The following is a 19,868-nucleotide window of genomic DNA, read 5'->3' as shown; positions in this document are numbered from 1 at the left end:
CTCTTTAGTTACTTCTCCTCTGACACTGGCTAGTGTGGCTTAAATAAGCTTTTCCCTGCACTGCAACCCTAATACCAGAGACTCAAATACGAGTCTGGGGGAAAATGGCCTGCTTTGGTTCACTGTGACTGGGACCTACCTAGCACAGAAAAGAAGGGCTCCTCCATATGACCTAGCTTTGTTCATCTAAGCTCTTCGCTCAGTTCTGAGCTCAAATCTTCAGCCAAGAGTAAAGTGCTATTTGTCTTACTTTGCTTTTCTTCATCCAGAGGCTTAGATCTCCTTTGGGGACTTTGAGTCCCACTTTGAGTGGAGTGTTGAGAAAAGTTACTCAAACCTTGGAAAGCAAAAGGATTATTTCATGACCTTTTAATGTCATCTAAGGCCATGTTACTGAAAGTGTGGTTTGCTGACTAAGAGTGGCACCTGTGAACTTGTTAAAATGCAAATTCTCTGGCCCAGCCCAAGACCTATTGAATCAGAATTTCTGGGGGCAGGATCCAGGAATCTGTATTTTCGTATAGTCTGAGAAGCATTGGTCTAGAGAATCTTGCCTGGGGTCCTCTCCCTCTTTTGGGGAATGCAACATAGTTTATACCGCTGATTTGGCCTCGGACCTTTTACAGTACTGTTGAGATGATGATGATTTTATCTTCTGTCCAATAGAGAAGATAACCCTAAATATTACAGTTTTGCTGCTCTCTTGGATATTAACCAGTTTTGTATCTGGATTTACAATCTTACCTCAGCCCTCTTTTCACCCCCCACTCACTGCACAAGTCCTGTTTTCTCATATCCTCCTTTGATACAGCATTGCCATCCTGCTGGTTCCCTCATTAATGAACTGAATAGAACTATGATATGGGCTTACTTATCTATCTATATGAAAATTAGGTTTTTAATATTCTGAAAATGATACTCTAACACAAGAATAACCAAGAGAAGACAGGATTCATCTCTTCTTCAGACTCCTGGCTAAATACTGTCATAACACTCTCTATCTCAATCAGGGTCTATTTGTTACAAACAACAGAAGCCATCCTGAATAATCGAAATGAAGAAGGGACTTATTGGAAGCCTATAGGAGTCTCATTTCCAGGAAGTATAGCAAAGCTCCCAAGGGAGTGGAAAACTGTCAGTTAGTCTCAGGTTCTTTCACTCCAAATGCTCTCTGGCCCCTGATTTTCTCCAGGAATGAACACTGCTTTCTGGCTTCTTTATATACTGGTTATATACTAGTTTCCCTGTTTACTTATCAGCATGAACGTGGCTTAAAATGGATCTGAATGATCTTCCAGCTCCAGAAACTGATTTGTCCCTGACAGACCAGTAAATCAGCTGGGTTTCAATCACATGCCCGCCTGCTGGGGGAGGGGGAAGGATTAAGACTTCAGCTCACACATCCACAAGAAGCTGAGATTAGAGCAGATATATTCTAAAAAAAAGCACCAGTGGGCAAGGATGGTGAACTTACCTCTGATACACTAGCCTTTAAGAAGACTGTATTAGTGATCAAGGAAAGAGAGATGATGAAAGAGGTGTTCTTTCCAGGGTTTCCTCCCTTGGACGTGAGAATGGTCTTGGGATCTTAACACACCTCTGAGGCCTAACAAATAGAAAAGCCTCTTGGCCTCTGAAATGGGCAGAGTGAAAGCTGAATAAAGAGAGACTGATTTTTAATTAAAACTTTTTGATATGGAACCTAATAAAAATCTTATTTTTAGGGGTTGTACACTTACTTAATTAACCTTTGAGAAAATCATATCATATTGGCACGCATTTTCAGCCCAAACATTTAACTTAGGGTAACACCAGCTACTGTAACCAATAAATCCCTAAATTTCATTGGCTTAGCACAGTAGAAGTTTATTTTCTGCCCTCAGCAGTGTAAATATAAAGCAGGTATTCCGGTCAGTGGGTAGGAATCCTTTAGTTTATTTAAGTCTTTTAAAATTTTTGTCAGTAATGGTTTGTACACCTTTTGCTAAATTTATAGACATTGGGGGATTTTGATACTGTCGTAGAGTTATCTCTTTAAAAAATTCCATTTTCTAATACTTTGTTGCCAGTGTATTTGGAAATATAATTTTTAAAATATTGACATTGATATATATATATATATATAATATATTTAATAATTTCTAAGTACTTTCTTTTGTGTTTTCTATGTATACAATTATATAGTCAAAATAATGTTATTTCTTCCTTTCTAATTGTTATGCCTTTTACTTCTTTTTCTTTTCCTACTGCACTGGCTAGGTCCTCCAGTATGATGTTTTATAGATGAGATGTCAGCAGATGTCCTTGTTAATTACAAGTCTCCGGGAGTGGCTTCCACTACTTTACCATTAGGTATTATATCAGTCAGGGTCAGTCAGAATACAGAAACCATATTAGTTATTTTAAAAAAGATAATTTAATTTAAAGAATTATCATCCATGTTTTGGAGAAGAGAAAAGGCAAAGAGATGATACTGAGTATCACAGAGATTGTAACCACAGGAAGCAGCTACTACCCTGGTGCTAGGGAAACAAAGGAAAGGGGTTGACATTAGTAAAACTTAAAAGCTTAGATGAGAGGCTCCATGGATTTGGGTTGCAGTCTTCTGGGGACAGGACATTGCCTGATCAGTGCCTGAGGACCTTGGAGCTGAAGGTGCTCCTGAAGAGGGCCCCTTGGAGCTGGTTTCAGAGCTGTGAGGAGGGGGCAACAAGGGCTGGCATTGTTATCTCTGACGGGGCATGGTGCGACAGAGTCTTAAGTATGAAAAAGCTGCAAACTGGAAACAACTGCTGCTCTTGGAAACAACTGTCACTTCCAGGATGAAAAACTTTGGATACATTAACACAAACAAGTGCGAAGAAAACAGGAAAGTCCCTTCTTCCTCCTCCAGCTTTGCAGCCTCTGTCTCATGCTCCCTAAAGCCTAACAGGAAGCTTGCTGGCAAAGCAAAAATGTAAACTGCAGAGTGCCAGCTCCCAAAACACAAAATGAAGTAAAAAAAGGGTGGGTTTGAAGCTTAATAATTATCAAATAGCTTAATAATCTAAAAATAATTGTGGCACTTACTGTGTAAGTTTTTTGCATATACCTTTATCAGATAAATCCACTTTACAGGAAATTTACATCTATGCCTAGTTATGAAGAGTATTTATAGTGAATGAGTGTTGATTTTTATTAAATGCTTTCTCTGTACCTATTGAAATAAATGTATAATTTTCCCCTGTATTCTATTTGTTTAGTGAATTACAGAGATTGATTTGGAATGTTAAATAAACCTTCCATTCCTGAAATAAGTCTCACCTGATTATGTTAGATTATACATTTTACATTTTGCTGGCTTGGATTTGCTAATACTGTGTTAGTATCACAAGAGTGATTTTGCCTGAAATTGTTCTCTGTCAGCTTTGGTATCGAGGTTATGCTGCGCTCATGACACAAGTTGTGATGTATACACTATATATTTTTTTATTATCTGGACGAGTATGTATAAAATTAGTGTTATTTTTAAATGTTTGGAAATATTTATTGGTGGAGCTATCTGGGCCTAGTGCTGTGTGAATGTGTGTGTGTGTATGTGTGTGTTTTAGCGGGAAAGTTATTATTATGGACTCAGTTTCTTTAATAAATACAGGAATATTCATATTTCTATTCGTGTATTTCTACAAGAATACAATACGATACAATACGATACGATACAATACAATACAATTCTTGTATTGGGGGTCAGTTCCCAGTTAAAAATTTCAAAGACTTTGTCCATTCTATCCAAATTTTCACTTGTATTGGCATAAAGTTGTTCATAATTTGCTCTCATTATCTTTTAAATATCTGCAAGATCTGTAGTGATGTCTCTCTTTTCATTCTTGATATTGGTAATTTGTGTTTTCTCTTTTTTTTCTCTCTCAATACTGCTAGGGGTTTATAGAGTTTGTAAACTTAAATTCGAAGAATCAACTTTTGTCTCTGTACATTTTCTCTATTGTGTATTTGTTTTCTATTTCATTAATTTCTGTTCTTGATGACTGAAAAATTTCTTGAGATAGATACTTAGATCATTAAATTTCAGCTTTCTTCTTTTCTAATACATGCATTTAAAAGTATATATTTTTCTTTAAATACAGCTTTAGCTGCATCCCATAAGTTTTGATATATTGTATTTTTATTATTAATCAGTTAGAAGTTATTTTCCAGTTTCCATTTTTATTTCTCCTTGATCCCATGGGTTATTTATATATTTTAAAAATTTGAAATATATTAAGATATTCTAATTATATTTTTGTTATTAATTTATAGCTTGCTTTGGCTGCAGTCAGAAAATATACTTTGTATAATTCAGTTCTTCAAAATTTATTGAGACTTGCCTTTCAGCCCAGCTTATGGTCAATTTGGGTAAATGTTATGTATACTCTGCAGTTTGGGGATGGAGTGTTCTAAATGTAACAATTTGGTCAGATTAGTTAATTGTGTTGTTTAAATCTTTCATATTTTTACTGATTCATTGTCTGTTTGTTCTGTCAGTTACTAAAAGAGATGTATTAAAGCACCTCAGTGTGATTGTGAATTTTAAAATTTATCCTTGAGGTTTTAAAATTTGCTTTCTATATTTCGAGGCTATGTTATTAGATGCATACAAATTTGGGATTGCTACATCTTTTTAGTGGATTGACATTTTTATCATTATAAAATGTCCCTATTTACCTCTAGTAATCTTTTTGCCTTAACGTTTAACATTGTTTGACAAGAAAAGAACTACATTTGCCTTATTTATTTATAGTTTAGTTTTGTGTAGTGTATCTTTTTCTGTGCTTTTACTCTCAAATTTTTTCCTCCACTTAATGTGTGTCTCATCATCAGCATGTAATTGTTTCTTTTTACAATAGTCTGACAAGTTTTATTTTTTTAATAAAATATTTTGTATATTCATAATTAATGTAATTATTGATATATTTGTATTATTTGTCCTGTGTATCTTACTATTTGTTCTCTATATGTATTATCTATTTTTACTATTCTATTTACAATTACCCTATAAATGACAACATGTGATCTTGAGTTACAAGGGTGCATTCTAAAGGAGTACTTTTACCACTTTTCAGAGAATGCAGGAATCTTAGTACACTTTAATTATTTTTAACCTTTTCTACTTTTGCTATATTTTGTCATGCATTGTAATTATACATATATTTAAAATGGAACAAAGCATCATTGTTATTATTTTTTACAGTTAATTTTTCTTCAGATTTATCCATATAGTTACCTTTCTCACTGATACTCATTCTTTCCTATATTTGCAGGTTTCAGCTAAGATAAATTTTTCTGCCTCAAGAACTCTCTTTAGTATTTCTTTTAGAGTGGTCTGCTGGTGACAAACTCTCTCTCTCTCATTCTCTCTGTCTCTCTCTCTTTGCCTGGAAATGTTTATATCTTGCTTTCATTTTTGAAGGAGATTTTCACTGGATATTGGCAGTTATTTTCATTCAGCATTTTAAAGATGTCACATTGCATTGCCTTCTGACTTCCATTATTTCTTTTGGGTAGTTAGTTGCCAGTATTACCTTTGAAAGTAATGTGTCTTTTTTCCCTGGGTGGTTTTAAGATACCCTATTTGCTTTTGGTTTTCATAGTTTTCCTATGATGTACTTAGGCATGGCTTTCTTTATATTTATGCTACTTGGAATTTGTAGAGCTTTAAAAATCTGTGGTTTGATGACTTGAATTTGTTTCAAATGGTGCTGTCATTATCTCTGTGAGTACTGCTTTGTCCTATCTTCTTCTGGGAGGTGCATTACAGTAAGTTGACCTTTTATCACATCCCATGTTTCTTAGCTTCTTTTAGTAATTTTTTACACGTTTTCCTAGTTGTACTTCAGTAATATATTTTCTACTGACCTATCATTCATTTACTGATCCTCTATTTTGCTATCTCTAGCCTGCTGTTATATCCACCATTGGGTTTTTATTTTCAGTTATTGTACTTTTTAGTTCTAAAATTATCATTTGACCCTTTTTTATGAATTTGAATTCTCTGGTCAGATTTTCCTTTTGTCGTCTATTTTCATGAAGTATTAAACATAGTTATTGTAAAGTCTATATCTGATAATTCTAATACTTGTAGCGTTTGTTCCCCAGAATGGTGAGAATCCTAAAAGTTCTGCTTGGCTTTTCACCTCTTAGCTGTTGCTTTGTGTCTGATGTGTCTTGAGAATCAGAACATTCCTCAATGAGAAAAGCCACACAGACAGAATATTGGACCCACTTATCTGTAGTTTCCTTTTCTCCAGTATCTTAAGACTTCAGGCACTGACTTTGGGTCACCTAAAACTCCACCTTTTATTTCTGCAGCCCTATGGAACTACCAAAAGCTCTGAGAAGTTACTTTTTCCTTGGCCTCTTGACCCCACTTTATTTACAGATTGTCAATGGAGAAGGTCAGGCTCACTGAAGTGTCCTTCTCCTCTCTCTGGGGTCTTGGCCAATCAGGTTTTGGTTGCCTTGATTGATTGCTGATATCTTTAAGCAGCTGTTTTTCAATATTTTATTCATTATTCATAATTGTTCGTAGCAGGAGGAATGGTCTGATAAAGGATACTCCATCATAGTTGGAAGTGGGAGCACGCTCTAGTCCATTTTTCAAAGATTAAGATTTTTTATTTATATAACTGAAGGTTCAAATCAATGATGAAATTTTTGATGTATATCTCCAGACATGACAACTTCAGATGTAATAAAACAGTATGTGCCACAGGATCCCCTTTGTTTTGCTGGGGATTTAATGACTGCACAGAGTTTTATGCTACTTAGAAAATGGCAGAGATGATTTTTTATCAGGAGACCATTTCCTAAATTGCTTTGGGGAGCATAAATGTTCTGCACAGTTTTAACAGGTGTTCTGTAGGAAAAGGGTTTTTGGTTAAATTAATTTGGGAAGTGATAGTTAAAAAGAATTCTTACTTCACAATGTCTCTGAGCCTTGGTTATGCTATATGCCTTCTAAGTCTACGAAAGAGAGTTAACGGCATGCAGAATTTCCTAAATTTATTTGATCAAAGAACCCTTTGGGGAGCAACTCATGGAGAAACTATTATTCCAGATATTATAGCTTGGAAGACACTGGTTTAAGAGGAAAGAAGGCTAAGGTAGAAGTTAGACTATCTCTGATTCTGATTCTGACATTTATTAGCTGTGTGATCTGCTATATGACATTGCATCTCTGATCATTAGTTTCCTCGTGTGTGAAATGAAAAGGCTTTATTTGAGATAACTAAAGTCTAAGCTTTTCTCTTCTATGACATTGCCAAGCATATTGCTGGTATCACACAATATTATCCCCACCTCCAACTCTCATTAGTTCCTATTTCTTTATGCTTAATGATAAAGCCCTTGAAGTGGTGGTTTAATTATTGAAACGGGTGTACCATCTTTGAATTTGAGTCAAATCACTGAACTGAAGAGGTGATGCTAAACCATCTCTGACCTCCTCAGGTATTCAATACAGGAACTGTGAAGCACAAGGTGATGTGGTTTACTTATTAAGAAAACAATAGGACTTATGATGTTTTGTGTAGAGTTGCTGATCCTGGTGAACTTAATGTTTGTTTGTTTGTTTTTTTCATGGATTCACGGAAAAAGGAGACACCAGAAAACTCAGGGTATGTTCAAGGCAGAGAACTAAAGGGCCACCTGGTCTCTTCCTTTCTCTCACCCTAGACCGAAGAGGAAATTACCTGTCTCAAAACTTGGTGCTAATCAGGGGAAAAAGAAATCCTCTCAGAATTTTTAGCCATAAACTGGACTTTGTGCTAATATGAAGCCTGAATTCATATGGAACTGGCAACTCAAAAACATTGAACCAAGAATTTAATTTACAGTTAGGCTTAAAATATCAGAGCCTCCAGGAGCATGACAGACACCAATGTAAATCACCTCTGCAGGGACCCAACTTCGTTCCAGATCCCCCAAGATTTTCGGAGATAAACTTCCAAGAAAAATGAGCAACTTATAGTAAAAATCATGAGTATATAAGGCACCAGAAGAAAAAAAAAAGACTTCAGAAACAGACCTATAAATACTTTAAATATTCTTAACTATGGTTAATATATTTAAAGAAGTGAGACAACTTTGAAAATATGAGCATTGGAGAGAATCTGTAAAGAATAGGCAAGCAAATTTGAAACAAAATAAAATACAACTCAAAATGATAAATACAATAATTGAAATTAACATATGAATTATATGTGTTTATTAATATATTAGATACAGCTGAACAGAATTAATGACCTGGAAGATGAGAGAGAGAAATTATCAGAGACAGACAAAGAGATGGAAAAGATAAAAGAGAGGTTAAGATTATGGAGGATGGAATTAAAAATGACTAGAAATAAACCCAATATATCAGCAATTGTAATACATGAGAAAAAGACAAATATGATCACACTGAACAGGAAATAACATCCAGTTTATCCTATTTACATGAGACATATAAAAGCCTAAGGACACAGAAAGATGGATAGCAAAAAGATGGTGTGATAGGCTGAATATTTGCTTCTCATTCTTCACCCTTCCCTCCATCTCCCTTTTCCTGGTCTTATTATGGGTACAGTATACTTCCCTACACTTTGACTTTGGACTTGTAATGTGACTTTCATTGACCAGTGGTCTATGGAGAGAAGTGATAATGTGCCAATTCTAAGCTTAGGCTGTAAAGGGCTTTACTAGTGTCCATTTGTGCTCTTGTATCCCTGCCATTGCCATGAGAAGAAGGGGCCCTGGCTAGCCCACTGGTCCACGGTAGATGAGACGTGGAGCAGAACCACCATAGTCAGTCCAATCCATGCATCTGCATTGAGAAGCATATCTAATCCCAGACCAGGTCAGCTAAATTCCAGATCAGCAGACATATGAGCAATAATAAAGGATTACAGTTTTAAGCCACCAGGTTTTGGGGTAGTTTGTTATCCAGCAATACCGAAAAGATAATTAGTCAAATGCTAAGTAAAATAAAATTGGCCTAGCTATATTAATATCAAAATAAACCACAGGCAAAGAGTATTCCTAGTGAAAGAATTTCTTTATTTTATAGAAGGTTCAATTCAACAGAAAGATAAAATAATCCCAAGACTATATGGACTTAATAATGTAGCCTCAAAATAGGTGAAGTAAGAATTTACAGAACTACAAGGGAAAATAGGCAAATCCACTATCCTAAGGGGGTAATAAGACAAGCAGACTAAAAAATATCATTAAGGATGAGTAAGATTTGCATAATACAGTGAACATGGTTCACTTAATCATAGATCATTTCCATAAAACCACATCAATCAGCCATAAAAAACTTATTGTTTTTAGAGACAAAGAACATCAGTGAAAATCAACCACGTATTAGTCTACAAATCAAGGCTTAATTCTAAATGAATTTTATCATATAGGTCATATTCTCTAACCACAACTTAATTAAGCTACAAATAAAAAACAAAAATATGATGAAAATTTTCCAATTATTTATAAATTAAAAAGCATACTTCTAAACATTCCAAGGCCAAAGGAGAAATAACAAGGAGAATTAAAAGAATGTTGGAACGGAATTGTACTGAAGATATTACTTATCAAAAATTTTAGATTTCCACTAAGGCTATATTTAGAGGGAAATGTATAGTCTAAAGAACAGTCAGACAAGAATTATGGTAGAAAACTAATGAACTAAGTATCCTTAGAAAAGAGCAGTAAAATAAACTCGAAAAAAGTAGAAGAAAATAACACAAGATTAAAGCAGAAAATGAACACATAATAAAGAAGACCTGCAAAACCAAAGTTTTTTTCAAAGGCTAATAAAATTGAAACCCTCTGCAAAATTAATGAAAAAGAGAGAGAGAAGAGGCACAAATTAACAACATTAGAAATATAAAAGATATGACTATAGATGCTGCATATATTAAAAAGAAAATATGGTCTTTTGAACAACCTAGTGCCAATAAATTGGAAAATTTAGATAAAATTGACAAATCCTAGAAAAATATAACTGACCAAAACTGATTCAAGAGGAAATAAAAATATAATAATTAAAAATATTTTTATAATAAAATTGTTTTATAATAAATAAAAATATTCAATCAGTAATATGAAATATTCCCACAAAATAATATTTTTTCACAGTTTACTGTGTTTTTAAAAACAATTTTACAGTTTTACTAAGTGCTATCAAACATTCAAGGAATAATCTTGATTTTATAAAAATGATTTCAGAATATATGAGTCTAGCATAATCATAATACCAAACTTGGTAAGAATAGTACAAGAAAAGCGAATTACAGTCTAGTGTCATTTATGAACATGGGTGCAAACATTCTACACAAAAATATTAGCAAACTGAATTCAGTGATGTAGGAATATAATATGTCAGTAAGTTGGATTCATCCCAAAGATGTAAAGTTAAACATTAGAAAATCAATTAATATGATTCACTGCATTAATAAATTAAAGGGAGATAGGAATTCCCTGACGGTCCAGTGGTTAGGACTCAGTGCTTTCACTGCGGTGGCCCCTGTTCAATCCCTGGTCGGGGACTAGGATCCTACAAGCCACGTGGCACGGTCAAAAAAAAAAAAAAAATTAAAGGGGGAAAAGTATACAATTAATAGTTACAGAAAATGCATTGCTAAAATTCAACATGTGTTCATATATAAACTCTTAGCAACTAGGAAGAATGCTCAATAGGAAGAACCCTCATTAACTTCAAAAAAATCTACAAAAGCACTCCAACAGCAAATATCATAAAAAATGGAGAAGTATTGAAAATATTCCCTTTAATATCAGGAATAAGACTAGAGGGCTTACCGTCTCCATTTCTATTTCATGCTGTAGTAGGAGTCCTAACTAGTTTAATAAAGAAATAAGATTGGAATGCAAGGATCCTAAGAGTCATAGTAACAGAATTAAAAATTGCATAGAAAATCCAAAGGCGTCTACAGATAAATTATTAGACTTAATAAGAAAGTTTAGTAAAGTGACTGGATAAACAACCAACAAAAACAGCAATGCAACTGAATTTTTATCTATCAGCAATACATTTAAAAAATGAAATAAAAAAATAGTAGCCTCTAAAAATGAGATACCTAGAAATAGATACAAAAAATATATACAAAGCTTTTATGGAAACTATAATAAAACTGTATTGAAAATAGTTAAAAGACCTAAAAATGGATATGGATATGAATACACATACACAGGACACCAGCTTGGGTCTGGGTGTCATCCTGGCAATGACAGATGTGATAGCATCCCCAAGCAAGGCCACTGAATACATTAAAGGTGTGCAAAATAAGGACCGCTGGGTTCTTGACTTTCTTCCAGGGAGAAACTTGGACAGCAGAGAGACTCTGTGACCTTTGAGGGGGAAGTTTTGAGAAGTTAAACAACTCATTTATATTGTTGTTTCAGCCTCTGAGCTACGCAAATCCTAAAGCCTTACAGAATATTAGGCAGCATCCTGGCTTTAAAACTGACTGGAGAAAAGTGGCTCTCTCCTTTCTAAGAGAGAAAGAGATGATTGGTCTTGGACAAATAGAAAACGGTTTTGCAAGATATATTTTATGGTAATAACAGACCCCTTAGCTTTATGGTTTGCTATATAACGAGGCTGAATTCCTTGTGACATGCTTCAAAACTTGAAGGCTTAGTCTTTATCTTCAATTACTGTCAGACGAGGCTTCATCAGGCTTCGGGTACTTTGCTTCAAGCCAAGCCATCCACTGGAAAAAAAATCATACTGCAGGAATGAAAAGGGGGCTAGCACAACTACTAATTTAGTGAAATGTGGCCATTGTCACAGGAGAACACAAGCCTGGTTAAGGCGGGCGTGAAAGTCCTCGTGCCCTTGCGTCCTTTCCCTATGTAGAATTTATCAGTGTGTTATTATTACCCATTGAAAATCAATGGGAAGAAAGCCAGGAGCCCAAAACCCATTCAGACTAATCATCTCAGCACGTTTAATCACATGACTGTCAGCCTTGGTGTAATCACAGCCAGCACAGGTGGTAAATGGCATTTCAAAAATGCTGTCAGGTCCTGCCTTTCCCCAGCCTCTGTGGCTCGCTTCCTTCTACAGCTGAGATAATTTGACGCACACCAGCAGGTTCAGCCCCATAGTAGCTTCCAGGAAAAGGACTGCAAATATGCTTACCACTACTTCCTACTTCCCTTTCTGAGACAGACACCATTAATGGACCATCACCTTCATTTCTGCTAAGCCCAGACAGCTGCAGCCTTAGAATCCCACTTGACTCAGTGTTCCAGGCAGCTCTACCCAATGGCCGAGGATTGGCATGCAGGCAGGAACATATCTGGCTTCCCTACTCTTGGACCAGTTGGGTGTAGGAGACGGTAAAGAGAGCCAACCTAGGACTCTAGCTCCACATGAAGTCACCCATGCTGCTTAGTCTGTCCTTGACTTTGTATTCCTATTCTTAGAGCTGGGCTCTGCTTCATCCATCTATCCATCTATCCACCCATCCATCTAGCCAACAAATATTGCCTGAGGGCCTCCTGTAGATCAGATACTATGCTAAACCCAAAAGATACAGTGTTTATATCGTATTTTATGTTTATTGATAATATATATTTATATTATTTACAATAATATATATATTTATATACTTATTTTACATTACATTTATATAGTTATATATTTATATTATAATGGAGCCTTTATTTTAATGGTGGAGATATTATAAACAAACAACCAAACAAATCAGATAGTAATAAATGCCAAGAAGAAAATTAAAGCAGGAGGTGGGTATACACATCTGTCAAAGGAACTTGAGGTGGGGGAAGTAAATTTAGAAGAAAAATGGTGGTGGGTGGCACGAAAATAGGATGAACTAGGATGGCCAAGGTGCACCCCTCCCAGGTAGCAGCCATGTGTGAGCGCACCTTTGTGGAGTGAAGAAATGGCACAGGAAGATGACTGGGAAGGAGGGTCCAGGTTGTGCAGGATGATAGGAAATCATTTAATTAATATTCCTCTTAGGTTTCAGATGAGTTTTAGAGAGGCTGCATAACTTGTCTAAGTTGTCCTAGTTAAGGTAGAAATGTATTTCTTGCTCACCTGAAATCCAGGGCAGGTGTTCCTGACTGGCCAGGCCTTTCCTCCAGGTAGGGATTCAGAGGCCCCATCCATCTTAGAGTATTGCCTCTCAATACCAAGGTCACTGCAAGCGGGTGGCAGAATGGAGGACTGGGTGTGGGAAATGCTAAGGTACCAATCCAAACGGCTTCCATTCACGGTGCATTGGCAAGAATGCAGTCCCATGGCCACAACTAACTGCAAAGGACACGTGCTCAGAAAGAAGAGAGTCAGGTATGGAATCCACCAGCAGTCTTCTCCAGTTACGTAGTGGCTGGACCAGGATTCAAACCCAGGTCTGTCTGCCAGAGTCAACCTTTCTTATCGCTGCCCTCTTCTGTTCCCCTGATGCGAGCTGTCCTTTCACTCCCATCTGAAGGCCTGCCTCTTGCCCCTGCAGAAAGCCTTCATTTAGCCCCACTGCCTGCCTGTTTTGGAGTGTTGTCTATTTTGAGATGCCTTTTTCCTGTGCTTTGGCCATGCATCCGTGTGCTGACTCCCCTGTTGTCTGGGTCTAGTCTTCCACATGGCGAGGGTCTGCCTGCTACACTGGACCTGCACCCAGAGTCCCTGTGCCCCAGCATCTGCTGCACCCCAACGTGCAAGCTTCTCCAAATATTGTTTGGTTTTGTAGTAATTAAAGGGCTATTCTCAGTGCTAAATGCAGGCGCTATATTTGGAAAATCAGTGGTTTCAGCATACACTACCAGTTGACCATTATGGTTAAAAGAAAGGTATTTTAGGTACTTTTTGCAGAATAAAAGGAGACAACCCTAACATTTACATGAATTAGAAGTCATCAGAACCACTGTATGTGGAGACTCCAGCCTGGAGTATATGAGTGAATGGAGTCTCAGAACACAATCACTGCACAGGATCACAGAGAGCCTGAGGCATGGAAGGGGTGTTTTCCGGCACCCTATGCCGTACCCAGAAAGCAGCTCAAAGTATGTATATCACTGATGGCAGGCTAGTGCTCTCATCTTTGCATATAAAAGAGAAGACACAGTAACGCCTAACACACATTTATAGAGGAGCATGAGTGTTCTACTAAATTCACATTTTATGCTATTTTATAGTACAGTTTTATTTTCATAATCTTAGGATAGCACACAGAAGTTTCTTAATACACATTTGATAAATGAAGAATGACTTATAGATGCATGAAGGAATAAAAAGGCAGGATAAAAACAGAAGCTCCCCAGTTCTTAACATTTGTGAGTAGATGAATCTTTGAGCAACAAATATAAAGATTGAGGATTTGTGAAGATGATTGATTACCACAATTTCATAAACCTTATAATAGGGTTAATCTGATGCATGTTACATATGTATTGGAATAGATAATTAGTAAGGTATACATGTTAAGCAGCTCCAAAGGTGGGGCCAGTAGGAGTCCCAGCCCACTCCCTGAGGTCCTCCCTACCTTATGGGATCTGGGGAGCCTGATTCTTCACACTCAGACTAGTGTCTGGGAAGATACTTCACCCAAGGTCTTTTAGAGAATGCCCCACAAAGGAATAGACCTGAGGAAAGAAAAGAGAAGAAAAGAAAAAAGGTAAAAAAGGAAAGGACAAGAAAAACAAAAAACCCAAGAAAAGCCAAAGAGAAAAGAAAAGCCTTGATTCTCTTAACTCTGGTTCACGTGTGCGCGCGCGCGCACGCACACACACACACACACACACACACACACACACACACACACCTGTTTCCAAGGCACTGGACTACTTTCTGCCCTCATCCTTCCTCCCTGGAATTTCCCCTTTTCCTTGCTGATCCCTGGAATGATCTGTTTAGTTCTATTATGGTGTGAGGACTCCAGGAGGAGAGGCCAGGGAGACAAAACCAAACCGCTCCTTCAAGGGGATGCTCAGGTGGTCTCGTGCATTTTCATCTCCTCAAGGTGTTCTGTCATAGGTGATCACTTGACTTCAGGTTGTAAGGACCATGAGAAATGAGCAAATAAGACTCAGAGAGGCAGTGGACTTCTTCCCTTTTTCTCTTACTCCACACCTATATGGGAATCTAGTTCTAAGCATCCTTTGAGTCTGTCCTCTCCTCATTATCTTCTTCCTGCCTTGGATCAGGCTCTGGTTGCCTCTTCCTTGGACCACAGCTGGGGTTTGAGCCTATGAACCAAGCATGCATTAGCCTGCTGCTGAGCTGTGAGGGTTCCTTCCCCTCTCTGGGCTCCAGTTCCTACAGCTTTCAAGTGTTGTTGAGGAGATTAAAGAAGATGTGAACCTGCATATCCCCAGAAGGGTCTCTGTCCTCTTCTGTCTCACCCAGGCTCCACACTGATGCCACAGCAATCTCTCTGAAATGCAAATCCAACCACTTTATTTTCCTTCCCACACTTCTCTTGTTTCCCTCTAAACAATAAAGACCAGACTCCTTATCATGGTTTATAAGGCTTTCATGCCAGCTCCCTCTACTTTTCTGACCTAATCTGTCAAGTACTGCTTTGCTTCCAATTTTGTGCACAAAATTACACAAAACTCTCCCTGAACATATGATTTCCCATTAACCCAAGCCTTTTCATGCACCATTACTCCTGCCTGGAATTTCTTCCCCTCTCTTGTCCACTTGGCGAATATCCATCCAGTCATTCTTAAAAACAATTCAAATAGACCGCATTCTGCAGAAACCGTCCAACCTTCGTGCTTGTGGGCTCTCTCCTCACAGGGCTGATCTCCCCAGGCATATGTGCCTGCAACAAAGCGACCGTAAGCCTGTGGTGTGTTGTTAGTTCACGTGTCTCTCTCCCAGGCTGGGGGCTCAGTAAGAGTGGCTGCCTGATCATTCCTTTCTGGGGATGCCTAGCACGTGCTCGGTGCTAACTGGTGTTTGTTGAATCGCAAGTTTGAGTTGCTTAGGACCACACAGCTAGTTAATGCATAGCGAGGAGAGTGCTGTGTCCTTTCTGTTCCGGGTTGATTGTGTCCCCCAAAGAAGATACGTCGAAGTCCTAATTCCCAGTCCCTCAGAACGGGACCTGATTTGGAAGTAAGGATGTTGCAGATGTAATTAGTTAAGATGATGTCACGTTGGATTAGGGTGGGCTCCTCAGCCAATATGACTGGTGTCTTTATGAGAAGAGGAGAAAGGACACAGAGACACACACACAGACACACACAACGTTGCAGGCAGAGACTGAAGCATGCAAAGTGTTCCTAGGAACCACCAGAAGACGGAAGAGGCCATAAAGCTTCCACTTCAAGGGCCTTCACTTATAAGGCCCATTCCAAGGGCACAGGAGGGTCTCCAGATTTGTGTTCACATAATTATAAGTTTTTGTAAAAATTTCAAAATGGTATTTTCACCACAATCAATTAAGAGTACTATCTTTTTCCTCTCCGACTTTGCCTTGGGTCAGGTGACTTTATCATGGCCTGAACTTTTAGGGATGTTGCTAAGAGGATGTAAACTTGGAGATACACTTAGTTTGGTTTAGTGGCATATAATTCTGTGGTCTTCAGTCACTTGCATGTATAGTGAAGTTATTGCTAGATCTCCTAGTGTAGATGACTTTCTGAAATTCTCCCCCCCACCCCGCTCACTGTGCCAGAGGCTGCCCCATGACACACGTGTGTCCTTCAATGCCCAGTCTTGACACTAGGAGGAAGGTGAAAAGAAACAAGGTTTGAAGTGTATCCAGACGCTAGTCTGTGAAGAAGTCTTTGAATCACCAGATGTGTAAAATTGTAATTGGAGACTTCGCTGCCCATCAACTCTTTGTCAAAAAGGAAGTTCTCTTCTGTCAGAGCTATACTTCGATAATGTAGGGTGTACACCAATAAACACTCCTTACATTTTTTTTTTTTTAAAGCTGTGGTTTTCCTTTTTTTTTGAAGATGTTGGGGGTAGGAGTTTATTAATTAATTAATTTATTTTTGCTGTGTTGGGTCTTCGTTTCTGTGCGAGGGCTTTCTCTAGTTGTGGCAAGCGGGGGCCACTCTTCATCGCGGTGTGCAGGCCTCTCACTATCGCGGCCTCTCGTTGCGGAGCACAGGCTCCAGACGCGCAGGCGCAGTAGTTGTGGCTCATGGGCCTAGTTGCTCCGTGGCATGTGGGATCCTCCCAGACCAGGGCTCGAACCCGTGTCCCCTGAATTAGCAGGCAGATTCTCAACCACTGAGCCACCAGGGAAGCCCACTCCTTACATTTTTAAATATTGTAATGGGAGTCTCATAAAGTAGAATTTCATCTGAATTCTTATGTTTGTGGGACCCAATCCTGTAGCAATGCTGTAAATGTTGAGTCCATTCTGAATGCAAAGTTGTGTTTTCTGCATGCATGTCAGATCATGTTTTTGTGAATCTAATATAAATTGTTCTGAGGAAGTCTGGCGATTCCAGACGAAACAGCATGCAAGAAACAGGCTGAAGAAACAAGTGTACCCCTTGAACAAAACTACACATATTCATCTTTGAATCATTGTGTAGCATACGACTAATTTATTGTACAATTATGTAGCTCATTGAAATATAGCAGCCATTTTTTTTGGAAGTAGTGAGTTATTTATTTGTGTATTATACATATGTTTAAGTAAGTTTAATAAGTACCCTTTAAAATGATAATACATGTATTTCCCTCTGCCTTCAGATCAAAGCAAGAGGAAGCATCGCTCAGTCAGGAGCCCATGTGCTGTCCATTAAACAAGGAGAGAGTAAGTACTTTCAGGATTTCCTATTTTTTCTCTCAAATTGTCAAATCCTAAACGTTTTAGCAAGATGAAGCTATTTCTTTTTTTTTTTTTAATTGGAGTATAACTGCTTTACAATGGTGTGTTAGTTTCTGCTTCACAACAAAATGAATCAGTTATATATATACATATGTTCCCGTATCTCTTCCCGCTTGCATCTCCCTCCCTCCCACCCTCCCTATCCCACCTCTCCAGGCGGTCACAAACCACTGAGCTGATCTCCCTGTGCTATGCGGCTGCTTCCCACTAGCTATCTACCTTACGTTTGGTAGTGTATACATGTCCATGCCTCTCTCTCGCTTTGTCACAGCTTACCCTTCCCCCTCCCCATATCCTCAAGTCCATTCTCTAGTAAGTCTGTGTCTTTATTCCTGTTTTACCCCTAGGTTCTTCATGACATTTTTTTCCCCTTAAATTCCATATATATGTGTTAGCATATGGTATTTGTCTCTCTCTTTCTGACTTACTTCACTCTGTATGACAGACTCTAGGTCTATCCACCTCATTACAAATAGCTCAATTTCGTTTCTTTTTATGGCTGAGTAATATTCCATTGTATATATGTGCCACATCTTCTTTATCCATTCATCCGATGATGGACACTTAGGTTGTTTCCATCTCCGGGCTATTGTAAATAGAGCTGCAATGAACATTTTGGTACATAACTCTTTTTGAATTATGGTTTCCTCAGGGTATGTGCCCAGTAGTGGGATTAGCAGCCATTTTAAAGTGCATTTTCTCTGATGAATGTGTCATGAATTCTAAAAGTATTTAAGATTAGCCAAGAAATGTCCTGAAATCCTGCAGCTCTTATGAAAGCAACTAGATTAGAGTTTTCCCAGGTTTGAAAACCTTAAAAATTAATGTCAAATCGCCAGTAAGAACTCGTGAAGCTCAAAGTAACTCTTCTAAACTGTTAACAATAAATAAATTTTTTTTTCTGTTAGAAGAAAGAGTAAATTTTCTATTCTCTCTGTGGAGAAGATTACACAGTTGTTATTATATGAAGAGTTAACCAGAGAGTATTGCGCCAGAAACTATTGGGCAAGAGAGTATTACAGAGACGTGCCAGGCAGTTCATTCATAAGAATATTATCTTACATTTATGGATTTTGTAACACTTGTGTTGTTAACTTTGTTATGTTTGTAATTTGTTAAACTTTCTTCTCTCAATCTGAAGAAATAGTCACCTTTGTACCACATTTTATATTCCTCATTTTGTATGATTTTTCTTAAAGAAGTCCCTTCCTCCAAACTCTATGTGTTAAGCCCCATATAACCAGGATCTGCCCCTGCTAACACACAATCATGATTGACATGGTTTATTCATCAAGTTTGGTTGAAAGCCAACTGCACGCAGGGCACTGTGGTAGGAGCTTTAGGGTGCAGAGTTAAAGTGGGAAGAGCCCTCAGTTGGAGTTACGGGTCCAGGAGTCCAGTTCTAACACTCCCAGAGAAAGCCGTGTGAGATCAGGCAAGTCATTTCCCCTCTTTAAAACTCGATTTCTTAAGTGAGGAGTTTGGATTAAACAAGTTCTAAAGCTCATCTTTGTGGGACAATTTTCTCTTTTTTAAAATTTATTTTATTGAAGTATAGTTGATTTACAGTGTTGTATTAATTTCTGCTGTACAGCAAAGTGATTCAGTTATACATATATATATGTATATATATATATATATACACACATTCTTTTTCACAGGCTTTTCCATTATGGTTTATCACAGGATATTGAAAATCGTTCCCTGTGCTATACAGTAGGACCTTGTTGTTAATCCATTCTACGTATAATAGCTTGCATCTCACACGACAATTTTCTGAACATGTATTTCAGAGTCAGCCCAACCTTAATATTATTTGTGAATGCTCTTTGCCACCGTCTAGCTGTTTCCGCCCTCTAGGAGTTTATGACCTTGGTGAGCTAAGATTAGCCTTTGGTTTGTTGCGATAGGCAATGTTTGCTGGTAGTTGTTCCTTTGTTTCATAGGTTGGTTTACATCTTGTGCCAAATAAGCCCCATTTCCAGCCACTGAATTGTTGAGGCT

The 19,868-nt window shown here is 37.7% G+C and overlaps 1 long non-coding RNA gene across 1 annotated transcript in view; it reads left to right on the top strand.

The window, feature by feature from the left end:
* The window catches only part of LOC109548275 (uncharacterized), a 389,180-nt gene that overhangs the window by 184,048 nt on the left and 185,264 nt on the right, over window positions 1–19,868 (top strand). The window contains exon 6 of the long non-coding RNA XR_004522820.2: window positions 17,726–17,789. This is a non-coding gene — a long non-coding RNA (uncharacterized lncRNA). The remainder of the gene's footprint in view (window positions 1–17,725; window positions 17,790–19,868) is intronic.

The sequence above is a fragment of the Tursiops truncatus genome, chromosome 17 (genome assembly GCF_011762595.2).
Source record: "Tursiops truncatus isolate mTurTru1 chromosome 17, mTurTru1.mat.Y, whole genome shotgun sequence".
NCBI classification, from domain to species: Eukaryota; Metazoa; Chordata; class Mammalia; order Artiodactyla; family Delphinidae; genus Tursiops; species Tursiops truncatus.
The sequence above is the reverse complement of the archived record's forward strand: the minus strand, read 5'-3'. Positions and strand labels throughout refer to the sequence as shown.